Raw genomic sequence first — 11,356 nt, 5'->3', positions numbered from 1 at the left:
CTGCAAAAAGGAAGGCGCACTGACCATTTGCAACAGCATGGAGGGAGCTGAAGAGTATTATGCTAAGCAAAGTCAGTCAGTCCGAGAAAGATAAATATCACATGACCTCACTCATCTGTGGATTACAATGAACATAAACCGATGAACAAAAACAGATCCTCAGACAGAGAAGCATGGATTAGACCATTACCCTCAGAGGGAAGGTGGGGGGGTGTGGGGATAAGGGGGAGAGATCAACCAAAGGACTAGTATGCATGCATATAAGCCTAACCAATGAACACAGACAACAGGAGGGTGAGGGCATGAGTGCGGTGTGGGGGGCAATGGGAGGGGGGTAGGGACACATGTAATACCAGAGTCAGAGAAGCATTGATCAGACCATCAAACCGCAAGGGAAGGTGGGTGAGGGTGGGGATAAGGGGGAGAGATCAACCAAAGGACTAGTATGCATGCATATAAGCCTAACCAATGAACACAGACAACAGGAGGGTGAGGGCATGAGTGCGGTGTGGGGGGCAATGGGAGGGGGGTAGGGACACATATGTAATACCTTAATCAATAAAGAAAATAAAGGAAAAAAAGAATTAGTTTGTTTTCATGCACAATACTAAAAAATAAAATAAAAATAAATAGGATCTCAAAGATCTGCAACCCCATGTTCCCTGCAGCATCCAATAAAGTAAAACACACAATGTCTGGAATCCAATCAAAGATGATCAGGTATACAAAGAAGAAAGAAACACAATCCATAATGAGAAAAATAATCAATTGAAACCAATCCAGAACTGATACAGATTTCAGAATTAGTAGACAGATTAAAGCAGTTCATATAAAAGTCTAGAAAATACAAACTAACTTATAGTGGCATAAAACAGATCAGTGGTCGTGGATAGGGCTTTGGTAGAAGAGACAGTGAGATGGAGAAGGAGAACTTATAAAGGGACATGAGAAAACCTGGAAGGGACAGATATGTTCACTATTTTGATTGGAGTAATGGTTTTACATGTGTATACACATCAAAACTCAATTTTTACACTTTAAATTCTGCATTCTATTGTATGTCAACTATACCTCAATAAAGCTGTTTTTTGTTTGTTTGCTTTTAAAAATATATTTTATTCATTTTTTATGAGAATGGAGAGGGATAGAGTTAGAAACATGGATGAGAGAGAAACATTGATCAGCTGCCTTCCTGCACACCTCCAACTAAGGATGTGCCCGCAACCAAGGTACATGCCCTGGACTGGAATCAAACCTGGGACCCTTCAGCCCACAGGTTGATGCTCTATCCACTGAAACAAACCAGTTAGAGCTGTTTTTTGTTTGTTTTTAAGTTTTGCCTCTGGGGAGTAAAATTGGAGATAGAAAGGAAAGTTAGGGAAAGCACTGCTTTCTGATTTTGTTACAAGTCTTAACACTAGCTGGTTTTTATCTACTTTTTAATGTATTACTTTGATAAAATAAAAAGGTAAAGAAACTTTTAAGAAAGGGGAGAAAATAGTTGGGGATAGTTTCATAGATGTGCTAAGATTTGAGCTAGATGCTGAAAGGAGAGAAAGAACTATCTACTGATAGCCTATTAAGTATCAGGTACTAGATCTCACATTATACATGTGCTAACTTATTTGCTCTTCACAACAACTTTGTGAAGTATTATTACCCCATTATACAAATAATAAAATCAGGCTAAGAGATTATATAATTTACTCAAGTTCTCACAATAAGCAAATTAGAGCCAAGGTTTTATTAGAGCTCTGTCTTTACAGCCAATGTTCCTCCCCCTCAATGCACTAGCACAATGTTTACACAAAAAGTCCTTATTAATATTTTAAAAATGATAGCAGAGAGTATTTCAATTTATACAAATAGCAAAATAATTTGCCTAGGTGGAGTGTGAAAATATAAGGTGTAGAGCTAGACAGATTAAACAACAGTTATCAATAGCTTTAAGTAAACCTGTAGAATATCGTATCATTCAGGAGAGCCCTAGGATTCAAACTAATGAAAATCTTTACTGATGAATGAGATAAAGGAATTAAAACATGTCCAAAGGTACATATAATATTAAATTCAGCTGCAATATCAATACTATAGAAATCAGAAATACATTTCAAATGACCTGGAGACTGGGGATTTGGGTAGCTATTGGGCATCCAGGTTAGATAAAGATGCTACAACTACTGTATCTCTCTATAAAGCTAAGTAAACATAGATTAGATTAAAGACATTTTTGACTCCCGAGTAAGACTGCAGCTTGAACCTGTAACTGCAGCTGTGGAGCTACAGATATAACTTACAATAGCATCAAAACACATCACATACCCAGGTACAAACCTAGAAAAGATGTGCAAGACTAATAAAACTCCCAACAGGCTTTTTGGGTACAAATTGATAAGCTGATTCTAAACTTTATATGAAAATTAAAAAGGCCAAGAACGGCCAAGAAAACAACAAAATTGAAGTATGTACACCAAGCATGTCAAACTCTCAGCTGGTGCTGGCTATGAATTTGACATGCTTGATTTACACTATTAGATATCAAGGCTATTTTGCAAGGATAGACAAATAGAACAATAGAACAGTTAAGATTCCAAGAACAGCCCAGTGTGGCTCAATGGTTGAGCATCGACCAATGAACCAGGAGGTCATGGTTCAATTCCCGGTCAGGGCACATACCTGGGTTTTGGGCTTGATCCCTGGTCAATGATTCTTTCTCATCATTGATGTTTCTATCTCTCTCTCCCTCTCCCTTCCTGTCTCTGAAATCAATAAAAATATATTATAAAAAAAAGATGGTCTTTTCAATAAAGGAAACTAGATAATTACACAGGGAAAAGTGAATCTGGACACCAAGCTCACACTTCTTATAAAAAATAAATTCCAGATATGCTGTGGCTCTAAAGGTAAAAGGTAAAACAATATAACTGTCAGAAGAAAACATGGGAGAACATCTTCATGATCTTGGAGTGGCAACAAGTTTTAAATAGGCCATGAAAAGAATTGACCAGAAAGGCAAAAAAACCAAAAAGTCAAGAAGACTACAGAGTCAAACTAAGACTATAAAGTCAAGAAGAAAAAGACAAACTGTTTTATAAAAAGCTGATTTATAGAATAATAGATATGAAATTGCTTTGTAAATAAGGTTATATATAAGTGTTAACTAATTTAACTTTACTCAACATGCACAGAAAATGATCACAGAATGAAAAATTTTGGTTAAAAAGTATTAGTCAGGGTCCAATCATCCTATATAATAAAAGGCTAATACGCAATTTGTCCCCTCAACTGGGAGTTCGACCAGGAGTTCGACCAGGGCGTGGGGCTAGCCAGCCAATTGCCTGTGGCCCCTCTCCCTGGCCGGCCTGGCCCGATCAGCCACAATTGGGGCAGGCCCGCTGGACCCCACCAGTGTACAAATTCGTTCACCAGGCCTCTAGTAAGAGATAAATGACAGAGTAATTTGAACAGGAAAAGTTTTACTATAAAGAATCACCTATATTATAAAAACCCAGTGGCCCTAATGCCGTAATGACCAAAGACTGGTCACCAGGAGGCTGTGTGTGCGGTGAGGCACGCGTGGGTGGGCAGGGACTTGACTCTGGGTCCTGCGGAGCAGCGGGACTTGACTCTGGGTCTCAGGAGAGGCGGGACTCGAGGGAGTCCCACGGCGGGGTCTGGGGTGCTGGGTCTCGCACGATTTCCTGCAGGTCTGGGTCTGGCACAATTTCGCGCACTGAGTCACTAGTTAAGTATAACAGAGAATTGGAGTAATGAGGGATTAGCTGATAAGAAGTAAAGAGAACTCTATAGAAAATATACAAATAGCAGATGTATAGAACAGCCAGTACCTCAAAGATGGAGATAGAACACTAAAAGAGGTCTCAGCTAGAGCTGAGACCCAGATCTTGTTTGACAGTGCATGGCCATAGCTCACCAAAAAACAGAGAAGTTGCTGGGACACTACACCTACCTACACCTACACCTTTATTGAAAATCCACTCTTTGGAATTTATTCTTTACTTTTTTCATAATTTTTTTTTTATTATCTGAAGTTTTATATATGTCTCCTTTTCCCCCAATTGACTGCTCCCTATAGCCATTCCCACCCAGGTTCGGAATTTATTCTTAATCTACTTTTCCTTGGGTGCCAGGGAAAGCTGATGACATAGAGGGAGGGGACTACTGCCCACCAGGTGCTACTGATTGCAGTACTCTGCCAGGAGATGACCTGGAGAAGCTGACCCAGCTTCAGGATCTGGGCATTGGGAGAAGCCTCAAGCATTGTATGAGACTGATGCTGGATAAGTCACTTGCACACTGCAGACCCAGGCACTGGTAAAGCCAGAACACCATAACCAGGAAGAAAAACCCCTTCCTCTCTTGTGTCCTCCACTGACAAAGTTTAATATCCTGCCAGCTTGTCAAAGGAAACATTTAAAGGGCCCAGGGAATTTTCTCAGAGCATGTAATAGTGAATTTGAAGCTGAGGTGTAAAAAATTTGATAATTAGCACAAGTACAAAACTATGTTTTCACCAATCACGGCTGGGTAAAACTATGGTTGGTGAGGGTTCTCCAAACACCAAAATGACAAGAATGGAAATTTTAAGATGGAGAAATAATGGATTTTTTTTTATGTTCTTTCCCCCCATATTTCCTATATATAATGTGTTTATATTGTTTTATGATTTAAAATGAAAATATTAATAATATAAATGGCCTTAGCTGAGTGTCTTAGTTGGTTGGAGTGTTGCTCTGTACACCAAAGGTTTTGGGTTCGATTCCTGGTCAGGGTACATACCTAGGTTGTGGGTTCCATCCTCAGTTAGCGTGTATGGGAGGCAATTGAACAATGTTTCTCTCTCACATCGATGGTTCTCCCCCCCCCCTGTCTTTCTCCCCCGAAGTCCCCCCACCCCACCTTTCTCTTTCTAGTATATCATAGGGTGAGGAGGAAAAAGAAATAATAATAATAATAATAATAATAATAATAAAAATGAATGGTAGAAAAATAAAAGTTAAATTACTTCTACTAAGAGTTTGAGGTGCTCCGAGAAAATTCAATTAAAACAGTTTTTTTTTCTTGGAAATAAAAACTAGAGGTTCATTCATATATCACACAATAGTGTACTAAAACATTAATGTTAAGAAATCTTTTTTCCCTTTTTCCCAAGAGAGAAATCCTACTTGTACAATGACTTAGGGATTTCCAAAAATCTGAAAACTATGATTTTTATACACCAAATACAAATTATTGGTAAGAAGGCTGACAACAGTTCAGTAACTTCAAGATTTGTTAATATGTAAAGTCACCTCTTGCAAACAAAAAGAAAACTCTAGTATCAAAAGTATAGGAGACCTGGAAGTGAATAGAGTTGAACATCAGACACACTCAGGATTGACCTCACCTGAGAAAGGCCCAGAGGAAAAGGAAAAAAGAGTCAAAAATGACTCTTTACCAGGAGTGTGGCCATCGAATCCTCTCAGGAGGAGTGGGAATGCCTGGACCCTGCTCAGAGAACTCTGTCCAGGAACATGATATTGAAGAACTACAGGAATCTTCTCTCCCCGGGTGAGGGTAATTTCCCTCCAGAAAGTGAAATGACATTCTTCAGTTAACATTTTAAGGGTGCTTTGCATCTCATCTTTTAAACTGGATTCCATAAAAACTTCACAAGGTTGACCCACATCCCAGTGCTCTTATTCTCTGCTTAGTCAACAGTTTATGTTGCTGACCACACCTCTGCCCATCACCCTTCTCCACGGCAGGGCCAAAAGTTGTTTCTACAACCACCTGTTACTAACACTGCCTTTCAGTAGAATCCATTCCCTGTTGTGTGTCATTACGTTATTTTGCCCTTGAGGTGGCCTTTGTTCTGATGATCGTTATGAGGTCAAAATTTATTAATTTTGGATAAGTACATATTAATTTCCACTGATTCATAATAATATTATATATCCACTATTCTATAGAGTAAGAACATCCCTCACCTCATGTCTCTTTAAGCAAGCGATTGTGCTGAGAGATCCAGATACATGATTTCAGATAATTAGAGGAGGCCAGAAAAAGCAACACTATTATTTTATACTAGAGACCCAGTGCACAAAATTCATGCATGGGGGTGGTGGTGTCCCTCAGCCCAGCCTGTGCCCTCTTGCAATCCAGGACCCCTCAGGTAGGGTCCCTAGGCCTGGCCGGCGATCAGAGCCTATTGGGGCTTTCCTTTCCCTGGCTGCCAGCAGCTGGCCCCGCCCCCACTGCTGCCACTGCTTGCCATCTGTGGGGTGCTGCCCCTCCTTCCCCACCACCAGTCACCTCCCTCTGCAGGCGACAGGAGTGGGGTGCGATCGCTTGGCTGGCCTGGGCCTCCCTCTGAGGAGCGATTGCTGGCCGGCCTGGCACACCCACCACAGCATCACTGGCCAGTGGGCTGGGCCTCCCTCTGTGGGGCAGTCGATTGTGGGGCCCCCAGATCAATCGTCCTGCAGAGGGAGGCCCCGCCTACCTGCCCGGGGCTCCATGATGGATTGCCACATAGAGGGTAGCCTGGGCCTCCTTCTGCGGGGTGATCAATTGTGGAGCGCCCCCATCAATTGCCCCACAGAGGGTGGCGCAATCGTGGGGCGATGCCGGGGCCACCCAACCAATTGCATTGCACCTGCCTTGGCTGGCCTGGCGCCAGTGCGTCATAGCGTGGTCGTCTGAAAGGTTGTCCGGACAGTCGTTCTGCTGTTTGGTCGTTTGGTCCATTTGCATATTACACTTTTATTATTATAGGTAACAAACAAGTACATTTAGCCTCAAAAAGGTTAACATGCCAAAAGTGATGAATTTCTATTTTTAAAATATATTGTGTAATTGATAATTCAGTTGGTATGTTATTTCCTTTTAACTACAGGCAGTCCTCGGATTACATCAGACTCAACATAGGTCGTTTCATGGTTATGTCACCATCTCCCATTTACAGTATTTATAAAAAAAATAATTCCATCATTTCAACGTATGTACATATGTGCTTTATGTTTTTTATTATTTACCACAAGTAAAGGTCAAAAATTGTTTTCTTTCTTTTAAATTTTTTTTACTGTTTCACTTCATTACTGCTGTGTATGTGCTCAATGTGAGTGCTTATGTAGGTGCGTTCCGACTTATGGCGAAAATTACATTACGTCATGCCGTAGGAACGGATCTCTGACATAACCCAAGGACCTACTATATTATAATCACATCTCCCCCAAAGTTTAGACATTGACAAAGGCCTGCTGCTAGCAAACTCCCTCCAATAAATCTTTATCCTCCCCAACAGGGATTCATCATCTTGGACTCATGGTAAGGCTCCACTGCTGTGTTCTTGACAGCTTCATTGTATCTGCACGTATATGGACAGAGTGAATTCATCCATTCTCCTCGTGTCCATTTCCAGAATTATGCTTTGTATACTTCTTAACATTTCTATACATGTTTCATGGAATACGTACGTAAAATTCTCTTGAGTATATGCCTACAAATAGAAACTCAAGAGTATAAAATTTGATACATTTGGGGGCAAATATTACAATAGAGTTAAACCTATGCTCCTTCCACCGTTATCACACTGACTCTTTTTTAAAATCTCTTCCATTTCCCCCCACACCCATGTTATAGTTCTCTCAGAATGGATCACCATTGTACCACATTTTAAATCAGTTTATCTTTTTTCTAAGAGAAGGACCTTTATGTCCTAGCACACTTATATTTTTATAAATGTGAAAGCACAAGCTTTGTTCTTTCACCTTTCCTCAGATTATTTATCAATCTGGATGCAGCACACTGTTACTTTTTTAACATATTAATTTTTAGCTTCTGGAGATCCAAGTTTTCTGAGTCCCCTACTCTCACCCCTTCCCTCACACTGTGTCAAGACCTCTACTCTTCCAAGGACAGCTTGCTCAAGACAGCATCATGGTCCAGTCACTGTAAATCAACACACTCAAGGAGTGATCATTCAAATGCCATTATATAGTAACAGTTAGTAACACAGCACCACTCTTGTAATTTTCTGGAAGCATTTCTCTGTATATGCTGGTTTTTGCTGTGATCTTTGTACTGACTTTTTGAGTGGGCAGTGGTGTTTAGTGCTTAAGAACACGTGAACTGAGCCTATAGGCCCAGGTTCAAATTTTGGCTCTCAAATTTATTTTCTGTTTGAACTAGTGTTATATACAAACCACTAAGCCTATTGTTTTTATCTGAAAAGTTGTGATAATTTACCTCAAGAATATTTCAATATGCCGAGGCCGGTTTGGCTCAGTGGATAGAGCGTCAGCCTTTGGACTGAAGGGTCCCGGGTTCGATTCCGGTCAAGGGCATGTGCCTGGGTTGCGGGCACATCCCCAGTGGGAGATGTGCAGGAGGCAGCTGATCGATGTTTCTCTCTCATCGATATTTCTAACTATCTCTCTCCCTTCCTCTCTGTAAAAAATCAATAAAATATATTAAAAAAAAAAGAATATTTCAATATATTACTGGTGTTAGAGGGCTTAGAACATTGGATGGCATATAGTAAGGACTGAAAAGTTACCTTTGTTTAATAAGATTTTAAACTTTCTCTTATGTTTAATATGTGATTGACCTTTGCCTGCATTATATTTTGTCTGTATTCATTTTGTAATTTGTCCTACATCAATGTTGGCTCAGACCTCAGTTAATAAATGTTCAAAGCACATACTCTGTAGTACATGTACTTTGTGACTGCAGAATTGCATAATTAAAGGTTGCTCCATAGTTAGGAAATTGTGCTCTTTATAGCTATTACTTAACCGTAGGCATGAAATAATAATTTGAATTTTTGATTGCCCTCCCCAATTCTTAATCTTTACTGTATTATGTGTTTATCTGAATTAGATATTTCAAATGTCAATAATTTTTAACATACTTTCTAATTCTCACATTATGTACTCCTTCTGGAATAAAGGTTCTTTCATTTGTTCTGAAGGAAGAAGTCTTTAAAATTCCACGGGTTATAACTGTTCATAATTGTTTCCTTATTTACCTTCTGGGTTTTTTATGGGTTTCTAACATGTTTGATTTATTTTTATTGTGATTTACTGATAATGGTTTTTTAATATCTACTATATGTTATGACTCATGCATCAATAGTTAATGTTGCAAAATGCCTATTCTACATGAGTTTAGTTTTATGATAGGAATTCAGAACAATATTTTGTTATTTTTACAATGGTATTTTTTCAAATTCTTGTTTTCTCAGTGCAGTTTTTATTTTGTAATTGTGTACTGACATTTATTTATCATTCTATATAATAAAAGCCTAATATGCAAATTGTCCCCTCAACTGGGAGTTCGACCGCTCGCTATGACATGTGCTGACCACCAGGGGGTGGTGCGGAACATGATGGGCATCAGTGATGTGGCACTGACAGCAGGTGGCAGTGGAGGTGCTGCTGGCCCGATGGGCCCCGATAAGAGCAGGACCATGGTGGGATGATGGAGGGGCAGCTCCAGGCCAAGGAGGGTGTGAGCAGGAGCCCGACTGCCCCACAGACAGTGACCAGTGGTAGCAGAGGGGGGCGGGGCCACCACCTGGCTCCCAGGTGCTGAGGGAGCTGGGTAGGGGGGCCTGGGCCCAATCGATCCCCCCACAGATGGTGACCAGCAGTCAGCAGGCCCTGGTGGCCCAATCAGGGCCGGGCCCCAGCCTGTGATGGGAAACAGGGGGTAGGTGGAGGCAACCAACCTCCTGCGGTGCCTTGGGCAGGGGGCTGCAACCTCTCACTGGCTACCCGGGGTGGGGATGACAGGGATGGAGGTGCGGTGAGAATGTGGGGTGTCTGTCCGAGCTCGCTCTCACTCCCCCTGCTACCCTGCCCTGGGATGCCAGGGCTTGCAAGCCAGGGAAGCCCCGCGCTTAAGTACTGGACACCAGTGAGGAGCCCACCCCACACCTGTGTGGCTTCTTTTAGTGAGCTGGGCTTCAGCAGCCTGGAGCCAGCCACTGGGACCACTGGGGCCAGTCGGGCTCCCCGTTGGTTCACGCAGGAGCCGGTTTAGAGGCCAGCTGGGAGAGGGCGCACTGCCTGCCCAGCTTCCGTGCAGCACCGCTGGGCAGCCCGGAAGTCCATCTGCACCCTGGCCCATGGCATCTGGTCACACTCACCGCATCTCTGCGTGGGGACTTGGGCGCCGTGACTCAGGCGGAGGTGGGGTGGGGGGCACATGGGGGCCCGGGTGCTTCCCAGGGCCCAGAGGTCAACTGGGACCTGCCCTTCCACGCCAGATGCTTGCACGTCTATCACCAGCCAGGCCTAGGGACTGCACCCATGCACAAATTTCGTGCAGAAATTTCGTGCACTGGGCCTCTACTATTAGATAAATTTGTAGAGATTATTTTCCACATAATATTTAGCACTGTGCTTTAATATTTATGTGGGTATAATAATTATACAATAAATATGCATTAATAAAATATTGATTTTCCTTTTTAAAAAAGTATAGAAAAGAAAGGGGGAAATGACAATGTGCAAAAGAGTAAATTTCAAACAACTATGACTGAAGATACAGTGGCAAGATGTTTGCCTCAGCCTGACAGCAGGTGGAGCCAGTGTGTTCAAGAGTCTTAGTTCTCTCAACCTTGGCAGAATATACAGAGCCCAGGGGCAACTGGGTAGACAATTTAGAGCTCGGTTGTATTTATAATTGTATAACCACCTCCCACAGCTAAGAATTAAAAAATAAAAGCATTAAAACCTGGTAAAGCTATAAAAAAAAAAGTGATCTATATAGTGTTTCATGGGGAGCCCTCCTGCACACAGTGAGCCAATGAGCCAAATGAAAAGTGATTGGTTTGAGTCTTAAAGAAACTCAGCACTTCCCCACAGCATTTTTCAAATATTTTACTACGTAGGACAATGTTCAAATACTGTTAAAGACCCCAGAACTTCAGAAGGAGACAGGGAAATCATCTAACTTAATATCCTCAATTTATCGTAGGCAATATTTTGTTTATACCTACCACCACTTCCTAGCTGTATGAACTTGGCAACTTTACACTTAAGCTTTAGTTTTCTGACCTGTAAAGTGGAGAAAGAAACCCAATAATATTTAAAATATTTAAATAATATGGTGAAAACAATAAATATGACCAAATAATACACATACAGATCATTCGGATATGAGAAAGATCAATTGAACATTATACAGGAACTTCCATAATCTAGCAACATTAAGAATTAAGTGCTACCTGGAAAGTGCTGCCTGGGAAAAGTTCTTGTGCCTGGACTAACTCAAGAACAGTTGTCAAAAGGGAGAAAGTTTGCCTTCCACTCCAGACAATAACAAAGTTTTTGGGTACTCTGGTTCA

General features: G+C 41.4%; 1 protein-coding gene across 1 annotated transcript in view; it reads right to left on the bottom strand.

The window, feature by feature from the left end:
* ACER3 (alkaline ceramidase 3) overlaps positions 1 to 11,029 on the bottom strand; it is a 61,987-nt gene extending 50,958 nt beyond the window's left edge. Inside the window, exon 1 of the mRNA XM_006763838.2 lies at positions 11,005 to 11,029. The gene's annotated coding sequence lies outside the window, so the exon portion shown is untranslated. The remainder of the gene's footprint in view (positions 1 to 11,004) is intronic.
* Between the last annotated feature and the right edge of the window lie 327 nt (positions 11,030 to 11,356).

This window comes from Myotis davidii, unplaced genomic scaffold (genome assembly GCF_000327345.1).
Source record: "Myotis davidii unplaced genomic scaffold, ASM32734v1 scaffold139, whole genome shotgun sequence".
NCBI lineage: Eukaryota > Metazoa > Chordata > Mammalia > Chiroptera > Vespertilionidae > Myotis > Myotis davidii.
Note: the sequence above shows the minus strand (reverse complement) of the source record. Positions and strands in the feature narration are given on the sequence as shown.